Here is a 21,157-nt window from a genome sequence, read left to right as displayed (position 1 = left end):
GCCTAAGGACGGATAACATGAACCCCTGTGGCACTGCCCTGTTAACCTCACCACCAGCCAGTCAGAGAGCTGCACCTGGGCGGATCACGTACCCTGCAACACCCTTCCCTCACCTGGCCTTTCAAAATGCTTTGCTGAGGGCTTCCCTGGTGGCGCAGTGGTTGAGAGTCCTCCTGCCGATGCAGGGGACACAGGTTCGTGCCCCGGTCCGGGAAGATCCCACATGCCGTGGAGCGGCTGAGCCCGTGAGCCATGGCCGCTGAGCCTGCACGTCCGGAGCCTGTGCTCCACAAAGGGAGAGGCCACAGCAGTGAGAGGCCCACGTACCACCAAAAAAAAAAAAAAAAAAATGCTTTGCTGAGAAATAGAGACACAGATGTGGAGAAGGGGGGAGGGTGGGGTGAACTGGGAGATTGGGATTGAACATATCCACTACTACGTATAAAATAGATAACGCGTGAGAACCTGCTGTACAGCACAGGGAACTCTACTCAATGCTCTGTGGTGACCTTAATGGGAAGGAAATCCAAAAGAGAGGGCATATATGTATACGTGTAGCTGATTCACTTTGCTGTACAGCAGACACTAACACTGTAAAGCAACTATACTCCAGTACTCGAGGACACGGGGTGGTGGGGAGAAGTAAGCTGGAACGAAGTGAGAGTAGCACTGACATATATACACTACCAAATGTAAAATCGATAGCTAATGGGAAGCAGCTGCCTAGCACAGGGAGATCAGCTGGGTGCTTTGCGACCACCTAGAGGGGTGGGATAAGGAGGGTGGGAGAGAGACGCAAGAGGGAGGAGATATGGGGATATATGTATACGTATAGCCGATTCACTTTGTTAGAAAGCAGAAAGCAACACACCATTGTAAAGCAATTATACTCCAATAAAGATGTTTAAAAAAATTATATTCCAATAAAAATTAATTTTAAAAATGCTTTGCTGAAACTCTTCAGGGAGTTTGGGGTTGGGAGGTGAGGGGTCACAAGCCACCCCTCTCCTTGCTTGGTGCTGCAATAAACCTTTCTGTGCTCCAAACTCTGAAGTTTCCGTTCGTTTGGCCTAACTGTGCACCGGGTGCACAAACTTGGGGTCGTTAACACCAGCATAAAAAATGTAGGAAAGTGTTTAAAATCATCCCAAATCCCCTCCTTCCAGAGAAAAACTGCTGTAAACATCTGGCCTGGCTCCTTCTTGCCCATCTTTCTAAGATTATGCAGAGATTTTTAAAAGAGGCCGAAAGAGGGAATTCCCTGGCCGTCCATTGGGTAGGACTCCATGCTTCCACTGCAGGAGGCACAGATTTGATCCCTGGTCGGGGAACCAAGACCCCTCAAGCCAAGCGGTGCAGCCAAAGAAAAGACTGAAAGGATAGATGATAGATAGATAGATAGATAGATAGATAGATAGATAGATAGATAGATAGATAGATAGATAGATAGACAGACAGACAGTTGCCTGCCTATTTTGTGTGGTCTTAACCTATCAATAACCAATGTTGTTGCTGGACCAGCCCTTGCGGTTCTTACTATGATTGCAAGATGCTCCTCGGCAATAACCATCAGGAAAGTTTGGAGACAATAAAAGTTTATTACTTATAAGACCTGGAAATGACACAGTCTACCTGGGGCCACAGAACAAGATCGCACAGAGAGAGAGAGAGAGAGAGAGAGAGAGAGAGAGAGTGCCTCTCTCTCTCCCTGCGAGTCTGGGGTTCTGCCTTTATTGGGGTTAAGGGTGGGGGCCTAGGGTTTCTTGGGCTCACTCTTCATTGGTGAATTTAAATCAGAAGAGTGGGAATTTGAAGTGAGAAGAGAAAAAAAGAAGCATCCCAAATGGTCAGTTATTGAAATCAACCAAGATCTCTAAAACAAAGGCGTTTCCATGGGGGCAGGTTTATTCTCCATAGCCAGCTTTGAAGTGGATGCCACTTTAAATGGATGCCTCCACAATCAAAGCTTAAGTCAGGCACTTGTATTACAAAAAATTTTTTTTTAAAAAATCAGATCAGTCAGGGCTTACACTGCAATGCTCTGCTTTCTTCATTTGACATTGTATCATAAGCATTTCCTACATCATTAGAATTCTTTATATCATTTAAAAATGATTCATAATAATTTACCAAATGGATATAACATAGTTTACTGTTGTATTTTAATGGCCAAGTATTAAGATTGAATCTAATTTAATGCTGCTATAAACATCTTCATCTCTATCTATGATCATTTTCTTAGGATGTATTTCTAGAAATGGAATTCCTAAGACAAAGAGTATAAATATTTTAAGGCTTTCATAGACACTTGCCAAATGTCCTCTAAGAAATTATTCTTTCATCACCTATGTTTGAGAATTCCTATCTTACCACAGGCTGTATCCTATACAATTAAAAAATTATATATATTTTATACACATACACATGAAATTCCAAGGCTCAGAGTTGCAATTAACATAAATTTTAAAGCTCTGATTTTAAATGCAGTTTAAATTAAAATGGATGTTCTTGGCCTAGCCCTGACCTTTAGGGCAGACAGACCTCACGTCTGCAGCACTGGTCCACCCGCCGATGGCGGCCTCTGCCCGTAATGAGCTGGAGAGCCTATAGCCTTCCCACCGCCCTGCTCTCTCTTACTTCCCTCCACTGCTGGCTGATGGCTGACTGGGAGGTGGATAAATGGCCCCGTTGTCTGCCCTCGTTCCCAGAACCCACTTCCTAGCAATGCAAGGGGGCCATTTGTCATTCTGCCACAGAGCTCAGCTCTGCCAGACATCTCATTCCACTTCCCCTACCAAGGACATGGCTCGGAAGGACCAGCTCAAATCTTGAGCTCCACGGATCAATGGACAGAGCCCCAAACCGGGGCCGGGAGATGCAGCGTCTCACTTGCTGTGTGACCCTGGGCCAGCTCTGAGTCTCTCTGGGCCTGTGGGTCTTCATCTCTACAGGAGGCAGCTGGACTCTACTATCTACAATGTCCACCACCCCCTTTCTCTGGGTCCCAAATGAGGAAATGGTCATCTCAGTCCTACTGATCGGTCACCCCAGAGCCACAAACGGACAGAGCTGAAGTCACACTCCTGGTCACGCAGAGGGTGGCAGTACAGCGTGCGATGGAGCAGAGGCCGGAGATACTGGAAACAATCAGGAAAGCTTCGGGACAGGCTCTCCGTGTCCTGCTAAAATCAAGCCAGGTCTGGGGAAAGTCGGCGTGCGGGACAGTGCGGCCTAAAGAGAATGAGCTGGAGGGCAGCTCCCGCCACCTGGTGACCCCAGCAGTGTCTCCCTGCCACCTTCACAAGGGCTGTCTCCATCAGCTGCAGATAGGAACAAAGCCCAGCCTGCTGTTTTTTCCATGGAAACCTGTGTTTCCAGATGCTCTTTCCCTGCTGAAAATTTCCTGAGGAAAAGAAGTAGGAGAAAGGTTCAAAGGATGGGAGTGAGGTTCTGCAGATTTAAGAAATAGGAACAGCTGACTTCAGAGACTCCTGGAAGGAGAAAAGCAGCAGCTTGTGTTCTCTGTATTTTCCCCTGTGCTCCCGGGTTTAAATGAAAGCGGCTGATTGATTGATCAGCAGTGTCTCTTTAAAAGGACAGCAAACAAGGTGCTTTCAAGCCCATGCATGGGTGTGTCTCTACCCGTCCTGATGCTGAATGAAAAATGCAGTTCTATTTATTTCATTGCTTTTTGAATCTGACTAGAGATTTGGTTTTGTTCTAGGAAACTGCTGCTTGCAAGAGCCTCGGGTGTCAATGCAATTCCTGGAAATGAAGGGATAAGATTGAGTGCAGAGACTCAAAAATAACCAGGCCCTCCGAAGTGGGCTTTGTTTGTTGGTGAGGTAGAAAATCATCCTGATCTGGAATGCGATTGCAGGCCCCAGGGTGAGAAGTGCGATCCCAGACTCAGAACTCCACCCGGGTTGCAGGGGTGGGGCAGCGGAGGGGACTGGGGTTCTAGTACCCATGCCATGGAAGGGTTAGGGTTGAGGCTGAGCTAAACAAGTATGTGAGAGTCCCCAGAAGCAACAAGTTGGTGGAGCGCTAAACATGTGTGCCTGAGCTGGGGCGTCTGGCTATTGCCCAAGCAGCGACCCTCTGGGAGCTCCGGAGGAGACACCCTGCTCCTCACTGTCCAGTGAGAATGTTCCCCAAGCCCTCGGCCAGGAGACCCCACCCCACCTCTCCAGACACTGCCTCAGTCTCCTTCCTTGCCTTGTGCCCCTGTGAATATTTTACTGTGAGGATTGGGAGACTGTTCCAAGACCTTACAAGAGCAGGGTCCAGAGGCCAGTGGAAGGGAGAGGGAAGGGTCTCAGACTGGTGGAAACCCAGGGATGTCCCACCCAGCAGCTGCTAAGTCAGGCCTGTGTGTCAGCCCCACTGGGACCATCTTCCTTTACCCCTCCCCACTAGCGTGTGTCCACCCCTTCCCTTTTCCCAAGGAGCTGACACCCCTCCCTGCATAAATCGTCAAATCTCAGCCCTCCACCCCATCCATCTCAGCTGGTGTCTTGCAAATTTGGCAGCCTCAGAGCTTACAGGTTGGTGGATTTTTACATCACAAGGCAATGAGTTCTCCCTGGAGGAAGCAGGGAGGTCTCAGCTCACCTCAGGGCTTCTTCAGCCCTTGGTGTCCCCGGCTTTGGTCCCACACCTCCACTGATGGATCTCACGGTCCCCAAAGGCAGCGCTGTGCAGCTATGCCAGTGAGAAAGTGCATCCATTCAACCCACAAATCTTTCCTGAGAGTCTGCCATGTGCCAGGCACTGTGCTAGGAGCTGCAGATACAGCAAAGAGTAAAATAAAGATTGCACCTGATCTCCTGAGAGATAGACATTAAATTAAGTAATTGTATTACAAATTACTAGTGTGGTAATTGTTACAGAGAATAGAGTTCCATGAGAGTGTGTAATAAGGACAGACTTTGCTTGGAGGATCTGGAAAGGTTTGCCTGAGGAAATGATTCTTAAGCTAACAACCGAAGAATCAGTAGAGATTGGCCAGAAAAAGGAGAGAAGAGTGTTCCTGGCAGAAGAAATGCATGTGCAAAGGCCCTGAGGCTTGAGGCAGGGGGCATTGTGCATACAAGACATTTCAGAAGGTTGGTCCAGACGGAGCCCAGTGAGCAATGGAACCCAGGATGCAAGATGAGTCTGCCACAAGTCAAAGACCACGTGAGCAGAGCCACGGAGGCCACGTTAAGGATGTCTGTCTTTCTCCTAAGGGCAATAACGTGGAATTGAAAGGTGTTCAGCGGGAGAGGGTGGTGAACAGCTCTCACCTGCACAGACTACAAATCTGATTCCTTATAAGTAATAACATTGAGCTCCTCTCTACCTTTTGGGACCACAGAGCAGTAACAACCATGGAAAGGACTCAGTGCGCGAGCTGTGGGCCAGCTGCCATTGTAAGTGCTTTCTACCGGGAGTCCTATGAGATGGACACTGTTGTGATCTTCATTTCACAGGAGGGGCACTGAGAGATTGCATAACTTGCCCATATCTTTCAGCTAGCATTATTATTAGCTGCCCCTCCCAGCACGATGGCATCAAGAGGCCTGGTAATCACTGCTCTGTCTCATAGACATGGTCCCTGTACAAAAGGCCTGTTGTGGGTGTGCTCCAGATCCCCACACTCAGCCACTGAAGAGCCAAGGGACGTGAGGTTCAAGCCACCACACCTCCAATCACACTGGTGACACTTCTCTAATTGGTCCTCAAGGATATGGTACAAATTGTCACATGTTTTGCCAAATCCAAGATGTCCCGTGCAGGGTCATGGAAAGGGCCCTGAAGCAGACACAGAAGAGCAGAGTTGGTGTCTACACCCCATCACTCGGCTGCGTGAGCCTGAGCCAATCCCACACCCTCTCTCAGTGTTCTCACCTGTAAAATGAGGGTGTTACACCCCTGGATCTACTTCCCAGGACTCTTTGTGAGAGGAGAGGGGGGAAAAGAGATAGCGGTAAAAGGAAGTGCCCCCAAACTGGGAAGTGTCCAACTGTGAGATCATTTTACATGTTTTCACACTACAGTGGGCTGCTTATTCTCCCAGGGAAATTCTTCAGCAGGATTTGTTTCTGGTGAAACCACCCTGGCTCCAGGCTTGACTATTTTCCTTTTTTCCTTACAACTCAGCTGTTTAGTTAGAGGTCATCACCCAACTCAATAACCTGCCATCTTTAATGTACATTTTTCCCCTTAGATTCCCACTTAGGATCATGGGATTTCAGGGCAGGAAGAAACACTTACAGGTGAGGTCATGGGAGCTCTTAACTGGTCTCTACACCACGCCTCCCTCACTGGCCACACGGAATACTTCCTGCCACCTTCTGGTGACGTTTTCCTTGGGTCTCATGGCTCCACCTTTAGGAGATGAGGGGAGCCCAGGTGCCAACTCCAACCCAGCTCAAAGAGGTCAGGCAACCCCACTAGGGGTGCTGACCAGGACTGCCCACTGCCCCCTCTGGACACTTGGCTTAATAGTCCAGGAGCCTGGGGCGACGTGTGGGTGAGGGTGAGGGTGTGGGACAGAAGGGAGCTATCAAGATCCCCCCCTGCACCAATTTCAGGGAGGCACGGGAGAGAGAGGGAACTTATCTCTAGGGTGAGTGGCCAAGGCCAGCAGTGTCTGGATGTCTGGCGAGGACCACACAGATGTTCTCCAGGACATGCAGAAGACATTTCAAGGAAGACAAACTGACATTCAGTCAGGGATGCTGCATTCACCAGCTGGGGTACGGCCGCGTATCCCCGTTCTGAAGCACGTCCTCATCACCCCGCATGTGTCGCAGGCCTCTTAAGAGATGTACCTCAGCCCCCGCCCTGTGTTCAGGCCACCTCAGCTCCTCTTCTCCCAACCAAGCTTCCCCAAAGCCTCAGGGGGAAATCTCTCTTGTCTGGATCCACACGTGCAGGCTTCTCCCCAGGGCAGCCCTCCAGGGAGTTGGAGGGGATGGGGGGGTGGGCGGAGCTTGCCTCAGCTGTCGGTGCTTGAAACCCTCCCACTCAGCAGAAGCCTCACTTATGACTTGATCAAAGGTGTTTTAAAGGGTGGAGATTCCTCCATTACAAAGAAAGCCCGCAACATACCACCCCAGCAAACAGACGTGTGGGGAATAAGCAGATTGGTAGCTTGCACCAGCTCTGTCCTCTCATTACAAGCAGCATTCCTGAAGCTCCCAGAAATATGGTAAACGGGGAAATTCACCTGCAGAGGACCGTGGAGCGTGGCATCGATGAGCCCTGCTGAAAAGGGCTAAATTAGAAAGCTGATTTCTCTGTCCCTCCATTTCCTCCTGTATAATATGGGGCTCATAACAGGACTGGGGTTACTGGAAGGATTAAACTGAGTCAATTAATGTAATGGCCTTAGAACAGTGCTTGGCCCAGGGAGGACCTATGTGAGCACCGCTTGTGTTGATACAACCGTCTGAGGGAGACCTTGGAGTACAATTTGGTGGACCTGTCTTTATGGAGCCAGCCTTGACTCAGTCTAGACCACACTTTCCGAGCGATCCTGTGGGTGCTACAGACGGCACTGTGCTCAGCCCAGCCATGCTTCCTGCTCCCGGGAAGAGCCCAGCCCAAGACAAGCAAAACCACCTGCCCTCCTCACTTTTCTGGAGAAAAGTGAGCACGCTTCATTGTTTGTTTTGCAGTCAAGTACAGTCAGAGAAGAGAATACACATATATTTATTGTGAAATAGGAACAGACTTCATTGACGAGGCCACCAGAGCCCGTAAAAAAGAGCGAAGTGTTTGGTATTTGGAGGAAGAGAAGAAAGGAAGCCATAGATTAAGTGCAGCAGGAGGCGTTTTAATGTTCCCGGTAACTGACTTGTAAATTCCGCGGAAGCCTCTGCACATTTGATTCTTCGCCGTGAACACGGCCTCCCCATTTCTCCGCTTTATAGTCTGGGCAGGAAATAGCCTTTTTCAGTGCCGCCACTTAAAGCACTTAATTGGGCCGCAGGGCAGCTTGGGAGGAGGCGGATGGGGGGAGTCTGGCGTCGGCCCCTCGGGAAGAGTCATCTGGGGGTCTGCACAGCCGGCCCCCACCCTCTATCGTCCCTCTCTGCCTCTCTCTCCCCTTCACCTCCTAAGCTTGACGCCCGACATTTGGGAGTCTGAAAGCTGCTCGCCCCAAACAACAGTCCTTGGCTTCTGCGAGATCCCTGAATAATCAGAATATGGTTTATAGTCTTTCAGGTTTCGTCTCAGTTACTGTTTAAAACAGGGTAAACCCAAGCAAATGGCAACTTTTGGAGTGTTTTTAAATTTATCTCTTTCTCTTGCTCTTTTGGTCTGATTGATGGCAAATGAGTAGTTTTCCATAATCCTTTCCTGTAAGCTGTGCTTCCCTAAGCATCTTCTTCACTGAGTGGAGGGTAGGCATTACATTTTGAGGTCGGGCAGACCTGGCTCTGATGCTTTACTAACAGGTGCGAACTTCTCCGAGATTCAGTTTCCTCATCCGTAAAATGGGCACAAGGTTAACATCTGCCTCAGCCAGTGATTATTCAATAACCTCTGAGAAGAAGGCACGGTCAGCTCTCTGTGGCTGTTACCATCCCGGCTCACCTAGCTGAGGCCAGGCAGGGCCCTCAGGCCCACTCTTGGCCAAGACCTGGGCCTCAGATCTGCATCTCTGTGCTGTTCAGGCTCAGGGACGGCGAGTGCCCCTGGGGCCACCGGTCTCTTCTGGGAACTGGGTCCATGGCTGTGCCTAGTCTGAGCATAAAGAGGCCTGCTTCTCCCACCTACTGCTGGCTGGTGGTGCAGGAAACACAGAGCGATCTGTGTCCAACAGACTCAGGCTCTTAGTAAAAACAAAAACAGATAAAATAAGAAGAACCTGTCTCAGCATTTCAGTTTTGCTTACTCCTACATTTTTGTCCCCTCTCTCTCATTCTTTCCCACTCTTGTTCTCACTCTAAAAGGGTCAGTGTTGTGATAATCAAATCAGATAATGGCTGTGTGGGGACTTTGTCGTCTGTAAAGCACTTTACGAATATTCCCTTTTATGGAGGAGTCCCTGGGGAGTTGCATGGGGAGGGGAAGCCTGGCTCCCTTCCAGTCAGAGTAGCAAAGCCCTCTCATCGACGTGGTAGTTTGGGGCCCCATCATGTTTGAAAAGAAGACTCGGGCTGGGGAGATTGGAGCCACATCTCAGTCACCACAGGGATTTAGCTGGTCAGCTGGGGTCATCCTGTCCTTTCAGACTTGAATAAAATTGGCCCTGACATAGAATCCCTGAGTTCTCTGGGCTCAGGCTCTCCGGGTCCCTTTAACTCCACACCGTAGCTTCAAATCCGGGCTGTCGTTAATCGCAAAAATAACAGCTAACATTGGGTTCAAAGTGATGCATACTAGACCATTTGCTTCTCACAACCCCCTGTGAGATAGGAATTATTATTATCCCCATTTTGATGGAACTGGGGCACAGAGAGGTTAAGTGACTGGTCCAAGAACACAGAGCTAGGATTCTTTTTTTTTTTGCGGTACGCGGGCCTCTCACTGCTGCGGCCTCTCCCGTTGCGGAGCACAGGCTCCGGACGCACAGGCTCAGCGGCCATGGCTCAAGGGCCCAGCCGCTCCGCGGCACACGGGATCTTCCCGGACCAGGGCACGAACCCGCGTCCCCCGCATCGGCAGGCGGACTCTCAACCACTGCGCCACCCGGGAAGCCCCAGAGCTAGGACTCTAACTGAGGCAGTCATGCCCCAGAGCCCCACGCTCCCAAGCTCTGGTGCCTCATCTCACCAACATTTCAGCTCCCATGCACGCTCCCTTCCTTCTCCTCCCATCTGACTCAGATGTGGAACTCTGCCTGATTTGACCCCCAAATCCTGCATTCAAAGCAGGAGACTGTCAGGAGGTTTGCTGGTGATGGAGAGCTTTCGTGTTTCTGAAGCCGTGTAACATCAATGTTGGACCTCACTCTCTGTGCAAGTCATTGGCAATGGAAATGTAAAATGGCCCAGCCCCTGTAGCAACAGTATGACAGGTCCTCCAAAAATTAAAAATAGAATTACCAAATGATCCAGCAATCCCACTTCCGGGTATATGCCTGAGTATGGGAAAAAAAATAAAACACATGTCTCCTATTCCTGTGTGTTTCTCCTTTTCTCTCACACAACTACCACACTCACATTACTTCTGACACCGGATGTGTGGGCTTTTTTCCTCCACAACACCAGCTGGGTGTCCTACAATTCAGTTCAATTCTGACACTAACTGGAGTTAGCACAGACCCCTCAGGTTAGGGATTCAGTCCCATGAGATTGTCCCCCACTTCAGATATCAGTCGCAAGTCGTAGGTCCCCAGGTTACCCACAACTTTTGTCCAACTTGGCTACAAATCAGAGGTTCCCATGACACCACCACCACCCCCCCTTGGATTCAGTGATTTGCTTAAACAGTTCACAGAACTCAGGGAAACACTTCCCTTTACCAGTTTATAATAAAGGATATGATAGAGGATACAGATGAAGAGATACATGGCGGGGTGGGTCTGGAAGGGTCCCAAGCACAGGAATTTCTGTCCCCATGGAGTTGGGGTGCACCACCCTCCCGGCACGTGGATGTGTTCACCAACACAGAAGCTGTCCAAACCCCATACTATTGGGATTTTTATGGAGCTTCCTCATGTGGACATCACCAAGTATTAACTCCATTTCCAGCCTGTCCCCTGTCTCTGGAGGATGACGGCGGGGGTGGGGGGGGGGCCGAAAATTCTAAGCTTCTAATCATGGCTTGGTCTTTCTGGTGACCAGCCACCACCCAGGAACCTACCAAGACTCATCTCAAAAGAACAAAACATCCTGCTGTCACCCAGGAGTTTCCAAGGGATTTAGGAGCTCTGTGTCGGGAACTGGGCTCAAAGATCAAATATTAGACTAAAAGATGCTCCTAGCTCTCTTATCACTTAGGACACTTGAAAGATTTTAGGGCTTCCATGCCAGGAACCACAGACAGAGATCACTATATATATTTTCTATTATATCATGATACCCCAAAGAATTGAAAGCAAGGACTGGAAGAGATATTTGCATACCCATGTTCATAGCAGCATTATTCACAACAGCCAAAATGTGGAAGCAACCCAAGTGTCCATCAACAGACGAATGGATAAACAAAACTTGGTATACCCACACAATGGAATGTTATTTAATATTAAACAAGAAGGAAATTCTGACACATGCTACAACAGGGGTGAACTTTGCATGCTACATGAAACAAGCCAGACTCAAAAGGGCAAATACTGTATGATTCCACTTATATGAGGCACCTACAGCAGTCAAATCTGTAGACACAAAAAGTAGAATAGTGGTTGGCGGGGGCCGGGGATGGGAAAATGGGGAGTTACTGTTTAAAGGGTACAGAGTTTCAGTTCTACAAGATGCAAAGCGTTCCGGAGACTGGTTGCACAACAGTGTGAATGAACTTAACACCATTGAACTGGACACTTTGAAAACGGTTACGATGGTAAGTTTTGTTACGTGTATTTTACCACAATTTTTTAAGAAGGCATTGCCATCCCTGCCCCTGGGACTTGCCCCGGCAAGTAAGTCAGCTGCAGTCTGTGGTTTAGCTTCCTTCCCCAGGACACTCCCCACCTCATACTGTTCAGAGCATTCAGCCCCACCCTCATCTGGATCCTGGCTTACCCTCCAGTCGAAAGGCAAAAAAAGTGCATGACTGTGGGCTCTATGGGGCATCGTCCACCAACAGAGGGCCTGGCAGAGGCCTTGAGATTCCACTCTTCTCCTCCCAGACCCGTCTCTCTAAATGGAAGAGCCAGGATTTATTTCCGCATTGATATTGACTGTGCCGACCCCCATTTAAAGGCAAAAGTTCCTACAGTGAGTTTTGGCCTTAAGTAATTCATCTGTTCACGCTACAGCAACATGCCCTATCTGTGTACAAAACTGTCTCTGGATCAGAGGCGGGGCGAGAGGTGGGTGGGAGGGTGGAAAGAAAGGATTAAATCAATGGGATATGAGCAACCCAAGAAATAAGGTGGGAAGAAAATATGAGAACAACTATATTTTTATATAAAAATAAGAAATTAGGGGACTTCCCTGGTGGCGCAATGGTTAAGAATCCGCCTGCCAATGCAGGGGACACGGGTTCGTGGCCTGGTCCGGGAAGATCCCACATGCCGCAGAGTAACTAAGCCCGTGCGCCACAACTACTGAGCCTGCGCTCTAGAGCCCGCGAACCACAACTACTGAGCCGACGTGCCACAACTACTGGAGCCCCCGCACCTAGAGCCCGTGCTCTGTGGCAAGAGAAGCCACGGCAATGAGAAGCCCGCGCACCGCAACAAAGAGTAGCCCCCGTTCGCTGCAACTAGAGAAAGCCCACGCAAAGCAACGAAGACCCAACGCAGCCAAAAATAAATTGTTTTTAAAAAGAAATCAAACTATGTTAACTATTATACTAGTATTTAAGTACAGTTGCCCCTTGAACAACATGGGTTTGCACTGTGCAGGTCCACTTATACACAGACTGTTTTTCAGTAGTGAGTGCTACACAGTGCTATACAACCCTCAGCTTGCTGAACCGCAAATGCAGAACCACAGATGCAGAGGGCCGATTATAACATTATCCTTAAATTTTCGACTTCAGGGAGGGTCGGCGCCCCTAACCCCCATGTTGTTCAAGGGTCGGCTGTAATATCATACTAATATTTAATCTGCAGGTTGGTAGTAGTTCAATTTATAAATAAATATGCCTATAATGAGAGTAGATGCTAAAATATTCCTTCCTAAGAGGAGTGTACAATCAAAAGGCTTGGTGACCATGGAAACAGGTGACAGCATAGGTAGGTGGCCATCAGGCTGGTAAGCAGATAATCCCAGAGAGAACTGACCGACCTGAAACCCAGTCTCTAGTGATCTGCCACAGGCCTCTAAATGTTGCCCTGAATTGTTTGGGAAAGCTGATACCTTGGAGAACATAGAAGTTAAACAGATAGTGCATTATCATATATTTTCTTTTACACAATAATACTGTATCATCACCTACATTTTCCAAGCTGCCTGAGTTCTTCCTCCTCTGCCGCATACAACTAAAACACCCATCTTTTTGAAAAGGGATAAAAGGAAATATTCCAAAATACTAACAGTGCTTGTATTTAAATGGTGACTCTATGGATAACTTCTCTTCTTTTCTCCATTTTCCATATTTTCAGCATGTGGATATATTACTTGTACAAAGAGCAAATGCAGATGTTCCTTTTGTTTCTCAGCTTTTCTCCACCCCTCAGCACATTACGTTTTCCTGCAGCCTGATGAGAATCACGCAGGGAACTGAGACCACAGGCCTCCCCAGTGCCCGCTTGTTCTTGAAGAAATCGGCGGAAGCGGGTGGCACGCAGGCCACGGGTTCCAGGAGTACTCACGGGGTTCCCTTCGCATCCCGAAGGAAATACTAGGAATGACTTTTCAAGTTTGCTTCTGCAATCTGCGAAGCACCTTGCCCCAAATTAATGCTCATCCCAGCTTGAGCTCCCTGCCTGGGATGTGACTTGGTGATTACGATGGCCGCCTGGGTTCAAATGCTGGGACCTGAGCGACTCACTTAATTCTGTGCCTCAGTTTTGCCTTCTGTAAATGGGGTGTGATGACGATAGGGCTCGTCTCTCAGCGTGCAGTGAGGATTAAATGAATGAATCCAGACAAAGCCCTTAGAACACTGCCTGACACTTAGTACCTCTGTAGAAAGATCGTCTGTAATGATTACTTCCCTCGCATCCCACACAGCTTGCTCCCTTGTATCCGTTGCTCAAACGTCACTGCCTCTGAGAAGCCTTCCATGACTCTCCAATATACCCCCCACCCCAGTGCACCCTGCCACACTTTAGCCCCTACCCTGCTTGATTTTCCTTCATAGCACTTATATCTGTGTTTCTCACGCCTGAGGGGACCTTTACCCTCCTTACACTCTGGAGTAATCCCCGGTGCTTAGAACAGCACTGGCCATGTGGTCACTCAATTTTAGGCTTGAATGAATGAATGAATACATTTCATATCTTTGTCCTCGTATGAAACCCCACTTTATAGGGAAGGAAATAGACTCAGAGATATCAAGTGAAGTGTCCAGGGCACACAGCTAAAAAGTGATCCAGCACAGCCTTGAAGCTGGGTCCCCTGACCCCAAACCCTGGGCAATAGGTACTCAGTAATGCTTTAACAAATGAGCCACTAAGTGCATGAGCGAAGGGGCCTGACTTTTTCTTTCCCGATTTGGAAGGCTCTCTCCTCCCCAAGACAAAGACTTCATATCACTCATGGCTATAAATCGACAGTTTCACAGGCTTAATTCTTCCACACTCACTACAAACCCATACACACATGAAAATAAACAAGTTGCTTTTTTAGGGGGAAAAAGAAGGATTTTCATAGCATCATAGAAACAACGCTTTACTTTTCATCTCACAGAGCCTGTCTGGGCTTGGTTATGCTTCAGAGCCTGAGAAAGACTCCGAGCTAACACTCACATGAAAAATTGCTGTCTGCACAGCTGCCCAAGGCTCGTGGAAGAAGTAGAAATTTCTTTCTGTATCCATCTGTGTGTGTCCAGTGGTCATTAATCACCCCCGGAATGGGGCCTGTGTGGGTAGGGTGGATCGGCTGCCCACAGTCAAAGGCAAAGAGATTTGATGGAAGAAAGAACATGTAGGCACAGGGGGCTGTAAACGATGGAGAGGGACAGCATGCTAGTACATTTTCACAATTTTTAAAAGTATCATTAGCTGCCAAAGAGCCCCAGTGCCCTTATGCGGGGCTGGTTTCAAGTATATATCTGTCCTTTCCCAGGCCCATCAACATCTGCGAGTCTCAGATGGGAATTCTAATTGCATGCACGCATTCGTTCATTCACTCATTTCGTGCTGTTCAGTAATCTCTTCCCCCCTCTGTCTTCCGGGCTCATGTAGGATGAACACCCTGGCCTTGTCTTTGGTAGGGACCATGTGACTAATTCTGGCCAATGAGTTTGAGCAGAAACGATGAATGTCACTTTGGGGTTAGAACATTTCATTGCCAATGAGAGACCCTCCAGAATTCCAGCAATATTGGAGCCACTATCAGCCTGGATTCAGAGTGAAGGGGCAAGAGTAGCATTGCTAGACACCCATGATGAACATATAGGATGAGCAAGAGAAAAACTTTTGTTGCCATGAGCCACAAAGGTCTGGGTCTCTTTGTTATTATTGCAGTTTCACCTGGCCTATCCGGACTGATGCAGTGCCATCAACAGTGCCTAAGCCAGAGGCCTCTTCCATTTCAGTCCTGGGTCCTACAATTTGCTGGTTAAGCGACTTTGGGCAAGTCTCTGAGCTTGAGTCTCCCCACCTGTAAAATGGGTATAATAGCAAAACCTGCCTCTCTGAGCATCTTCAGAAAATGGAAGAAGCTCAGGTAAACGCCTGTGTTATGACCCGGGAGAAGTCATTAATCTCCAAGCCCCAGCCCTTCACCTGTGACATGGAGGCCATAATTGCTCCTAGTCTGCAGGGTTGATGTGGGGATTAAGTGAGATAATGTGAGAACTGAGCACAAGAAAGTAATTGAATCAGTTTGCTCTGGCTACCATAACAAAATCCATGGCCTGAGTGGATTAAACAACAGAAATGTATTTGCTCACAGTTCTGGAGGCTGGGAGGCTGAGATCAAGGTGTCAGCAGGGTTTGGTTTTTCCTGAAACCTCTCTCCGTGGCAGGCAGATGGCTCCCTTCTCACTGTCCTCACTCCATCTCCCCTCTCTGCACACCTGGTATCTCTCTGTACACCTGGTATCTCTCTGTAGGTCCTAATCTCCTCTTCTTTTAAGAACACCAGCCAGATTGGATCAGGGCCCACCCATATGGCCTCCTTTTAACTTAATTACATTTTTAAAGACACTATCTCCAAATACAGTCACCTTCTGAGATCCTGGGGGTTAGGATTTCAACGTATGAACTGGGAGGGGGGTGGTCATACTTGAGCCCATAACCTTAGTCAATGCATATTAGTTCTTATGGGGAGAGCTGGAGAGGAACTCTCTCTCACACACACACTGCCATTGAGGATGCAAACTTGTCCGACCATTTGGGGGCATTATTTGGCAACATCAACTCAAGAGGAACAGGCACATACCTTATGATGCAGCAATTCCACCCCCACCAGATATGCATCCACATGTTTGCCCAAAGACAGGTACCAGCATGTTCATGGCAGCACTGTTCATAATGGCCACAATCTGAGAGCTACCCAATCACCCACCAACAGTTGAATAGATAAATAATATGTGCTGTTTTCATGCAGTGCAACAGTCCATTGCAGTGAGAATTGAGGTCATGTGGGTGGGACCCTCATAATGGGATTAGTGCCCTTATAAGAAGAGACAGCTAGGAGCTTGCTCTCGGTGTCTCTCTGCCATATAAGGACACCATGAGAAGGTGGCCATCTACAAGCCAGGAAGAGGATCTCACCAGCATCCAACCATGTTAGCACCCTGATCTCAGATTTCCAGCCTCCAGACTGTGAGAAATCAGTGTCTGTTGTTTAAGTCACCCATTCTGTGGTACTTTGGCAGCCCAAGCTGACTAAGTCATTGTGTGGACTCCATGGAGCTCTACACTAATGGTTTGCACAACTTTCTGTAAGTTATGCTGCAATTAAAAGTTTTCAGGAACTGGGAGGTAGGGGAGTAATTCCTTCCAGGAGAAAACAAAGTCTTCCTCAACCAATCTAGGTCAAATCAGTGACTCTCCTCTCTTCTGCCTTCTGACAGCCCTGCCCCAGCCTCTGCTCTGCCTTGCCCCAACCCTCGGCAGCCCCAGCCCTGACCTGGGCTCAGCCCCCATCTCGGGGTCACCTCCACTGCCCCAGGTTTGCAAATGTTCCCGCTACCGGGGCTCAGCCCTCTCACCTGTTCTCGGTAAGTGCTCACCTACTTGACCTGCACAGATTCTGAACAGGAGCGCCTTCCCAGCCCCAAGCCTGGAGGCAGATGTTGTGTCGTGGCCCCTCCCGACCTCCTTTCTAATTTGCCAGCCTGACACCTGCTCCTTGACCCCACTCCTTGGGAAAAAAGCACATTTTCTGCTGACCCAGATTCTGTGCCTTTGATGGTGAATAAGAAGTTGGACTTTACCACCAGAGACTGAAGCTCTGCAAATGGCTCACTTAGATCTGGGGAGAAAAAGAAAACAGTTCAGCTCAGGGTCTGGGGCCTCTCTTGGTGGGAAGAGCACCCACCAGGGAGTCAGGAGGGAGAGGACCTTGCCCCGGGAAGCTCAGTCAGTGAGCACTGGATGGGCCCTTCAGTTCATCTTATCCAGACATGGCAAGGTATATTTCCCTTTCATTTTTTAAGCTTTCTGGAGGTATAACATACATACCAGAAAATTCACCGTTCTGACAAATATCATATGATATCACTTATATGTGGAATCTAAAAAATGATACAAATGAACTTATTTACAAAACAGAAACAGACTCACAGACATAGAAAACACACTTATGGTTACCAAAGGGGAAAGCAGATGGAGGGAGAAATTAGGAGTTTGGAATTAATCAATACAAACGACTATATATAAAATAGATAAACAACAAGGTCCTACTGTATAGAACAGGGAACCATATTCAATATTTTGTAATAACCCATCATGGAAAAGAATCTGAAAAATTATATATATATATATATATATATATATATAAAAATATATATATATATATATATATAAATATATATATATATATATATATATATAAAACTGAGTCACTTTGTTGTACACCTGAAACTAACACAACACTGTAAATCAACTACACTTCAATTAAAAACATTTTTTCGAAAAGGTTATAGGTAAGCCTAGCTGTGGAGTATATGGATAAAACATTTTTAAAAATTCACCTTTCTAAGGGTACGATTCACTGACTATTAGTTTATTTACAGAGTTGTGCAGCCATCAACAAAATCTAATTTTAGACTATTGCCATCACTGCAAAGATAAACAACTGTGTGAATTATCAGTCATTCCCATGTCTCTTCCATCCTAGACAACCACCGATCTACTTTCTAACTCTGTGGATTCGCCTATTCTGAACATTTCATGTAAATAGTATCATACAGTATGTAGGGTTTTCTGTCTGGTTTCTTTCACTTAGCAAAACATGTTTGAAGTTCATGCACATTATAGCATGTATCAGTGCTTTATTTCTTTTTATTGTCAAGGTATGCTAGCGCATGGATACACCACATTTTGCTTATCCATTTACGAGTTGATGGACATTGGGGTTGTTTCCATACGTTTGGCCATTATGAGCAACGCTGCTGTGAACGTTTGCATGCAAGTCTTTTTGTGGATGCATGTTTTCATTTTTCTTGAGTAGATATGAATGAATAATTCAGGCAGCACTGGGATTTGAAGGATGGAAAGGTAAAGATGGCCGGAGACACAGCACAAAGTATGGAGGCCTTGCTTCGCGAGACAGCATTGTGAGGGAGGGGACGGGGCTTAGTTTGAGCTTTGAAGTCAGACCCAAGTTCAAATCTGTACTCTGCCACCTACTGTTTCTTTGACTTTTGGTCAAGTTGCTAACTTCTCCAGCCTCAGTTTCCTCATCCACAGATACTGATAGTAATACCTACCTTGCTGGCTGCTGTCAAGATCAGAAGAGACAGCTTTTGTCTAAGTGTCCAGCAAGAAGCTGTGTGCACGCTCGGGGGGCAGAGCTGCTCAAGCATCCCATTGCACCCACGTCCCCCAAGGTCCGTGAGCACCGGCTGGTATTTCTCGAGCAGCAGCAGCATATGCCACATGGCCCACTGGGACAGGGCATGGCATGTATGCCTTTCCTCAAGCCAAAGCCATGCTGGGCAGACATCACAGGTCCCTCTGCTGTCCTCTCATGGCAGCTGAGCCAGAGCTTCTGTGTCTTCCCTCCATCTTCAGCCAATTTGGCAGCACGGCCCATATAGATATAATATGGCCAGCTGGCTCCAGGCCAATAGGCCCATAGGAGGGGTGTGGAGCCAGGCTTGACAGTCTCAAGGGCCTGTTCCTCTTGCAATAAGGTGCGCTCAAGGGGAAGATTCTATACACCCCATTATACTAATTCCCAAGAATAGGTCAGGTCTGCCTATGGTTGAACATGGTAGTTAGAAGCTGTGACCTTGACCCAATTGCTTAACTCTCTAAGGCTTCATTTTCTCATCTCTAGGGGTGAAAGAGGGCTACTATGAGGATTAAATAAATTGAGTTATTTAAAAGCACTTAGCACAGAGTTTGGCCCATAGGAAGAACTTAATAAATGCTAAATAAAGATTACATTTTCCCTTCTGGACTGAAGCCTCCATGAAAGCAGGGTCTGTAGCAACTTTGTGGGCCCTGGCATCCTAGTACCCAGCAGAGCTTGGCACATAAAAAGGCACTCAAATAAATACTTGTGAGCCGGTGAACGGAGGTTTCTCACAGCCCTCTGCCTTTGCCCAGTCATAGAACGGACCACCCTGGACTGAAGTTGAACCTTGACCTCTCAGCCCCAAGAAAGCCAAGGCCGTCGATGAAGCTCAAAACATGTCCGAGGGACACAGTTGAAGGCTGGAGTCACCCTAATCATAGGGGTTGACTGAATGAACAGGCTTTGAAGTCAGATATGGGGGTTCTGGTGAATGACCTTAAGCAACTTACTTATTCTCCCTGCCTCCTGGTTTCTCACCTCATAGGGTTCTTTTACAGATTAAACAAGCCAGCAGATGTGAAACCCTTAACACAATGCCTGGCATAAAGTAATCGTTCAGCTGGTGGCTAGTTATTATTATTAGGATCATTAAGAATCATCAGAACAGGTACTCAAAGGGTACTATATTTGATATCCTGTGATAAACCATAGTGGGAAAGAATATGATGAAGTATATACACGTATCACTGAATCACTTGGCTGTACGGCAGAAATTAACACAACACTGTAAATTAACGATACTTCAATAATTTTTTTTTTAAAAAAGAGTGGGTGCGGGCTTCCCTGGTGGCACAGTGGTTGAGAGTCCGCCTGCCGATGCAGGGGTCACGGGTTCGTGCCCTGGTCCGGGAAGATCCCACATGCCGCGGAGCGGCTGGGCCCGTGAGCCATGGCCGCTGAGCCTGCGCGTCCGGAGCCTGTGCTCCGCAACGGGAGAGGCCACAGCAGCGAGAGGCCCGCGTGCCGGGGGAAAAAAAAAAAAAAAAAAAGGGTGCTCAGAACAGAACAAGTTTGCATCCCATTAAGCAATGAGGAGCCTCAACCTCTGCCTCCTTTCTTGTGGGAACAGGAGGCTGCCTTCCTGCCCGTTATGCAAAAAGACAAAGGCACGTTCGATTTTGGCTGGAGCAAAGAGCTCTGTATGAGACGACAGCGGGAAGGTGAAAGTGACTTCATTTTCATTCATCTTCCCTGGGCTCCTTCGTCTGACACTGGCAACAGAGCTTTAAGCCTTTGATATTGGCATGTCCTGATTCATTACCCTGGGCTCTCTCTGCACACCCACTTCTGCCAGCTGAGTGGCAAAGCTGGGCTCCAGTCGGACCCAATCAGAACTTAAGGGCTCAGCAGGGACTGGAAAGCTCCTGGGTTGCCTCTCTGCCGCTGCTTGCCTTGCCTTGCCTTGCTGAGCTATCTCCTTCCCTGATTTGCATTTTCTTCCCCCACCCCCAAGAAACACTACCAGCCCTCCACCGTCCTGAGGCAATGTCCATGAGGTAATGGCTCTTAAAACATCAAATTGCATCAAGTACAAGGGCTGCTGCAAGGCCCATCTTCAGCAAGGAATTTTCCCCTGTTTGGTTTGGATGTCCAGTGGAGCATTAGACAGCAGTTTAATCATTATTACTGGTGCTGTGCTGCAGCTCTCTGGAGAAGCACTAAACTGGAATGAAAAGGAACTGACATAATTAGCCTGACACAGTCCAATAGGGAACTATTACACCAAAGGTAATGAGAGCCAATGATATGTTAATGTTATTGTAAGAAATTATGCTGGTGCCACAAAGTGGTTTTGAGTTGGGGGGGGTGGGGGGGGTGGGAAACAAGCTAGGAATTTTCCCAGGCAATAGGCTAATGGAGAAAGGATGGCGAAGGCTCATAAAACTCCCTTTTCTTTGTCCCCGACTTGCCTG

This window comes from Kogia breviceps, chromosome 19 (genome assembly GCF_026419965.1).
Source record: "Kogia breviceps isolate mKogBre1 chromosome 19, mKogBre1 haplotype 1, whole genome shotgun sequence".
Lineage (NCBI taxonomy): Eukaryota > Metazoa > Chordata > Mammalia > Artiodactyla > Physeteridae > Kogia > Kogia breviceps.
Note: the sequence above shows the minus strand (reverse complement) of the source record.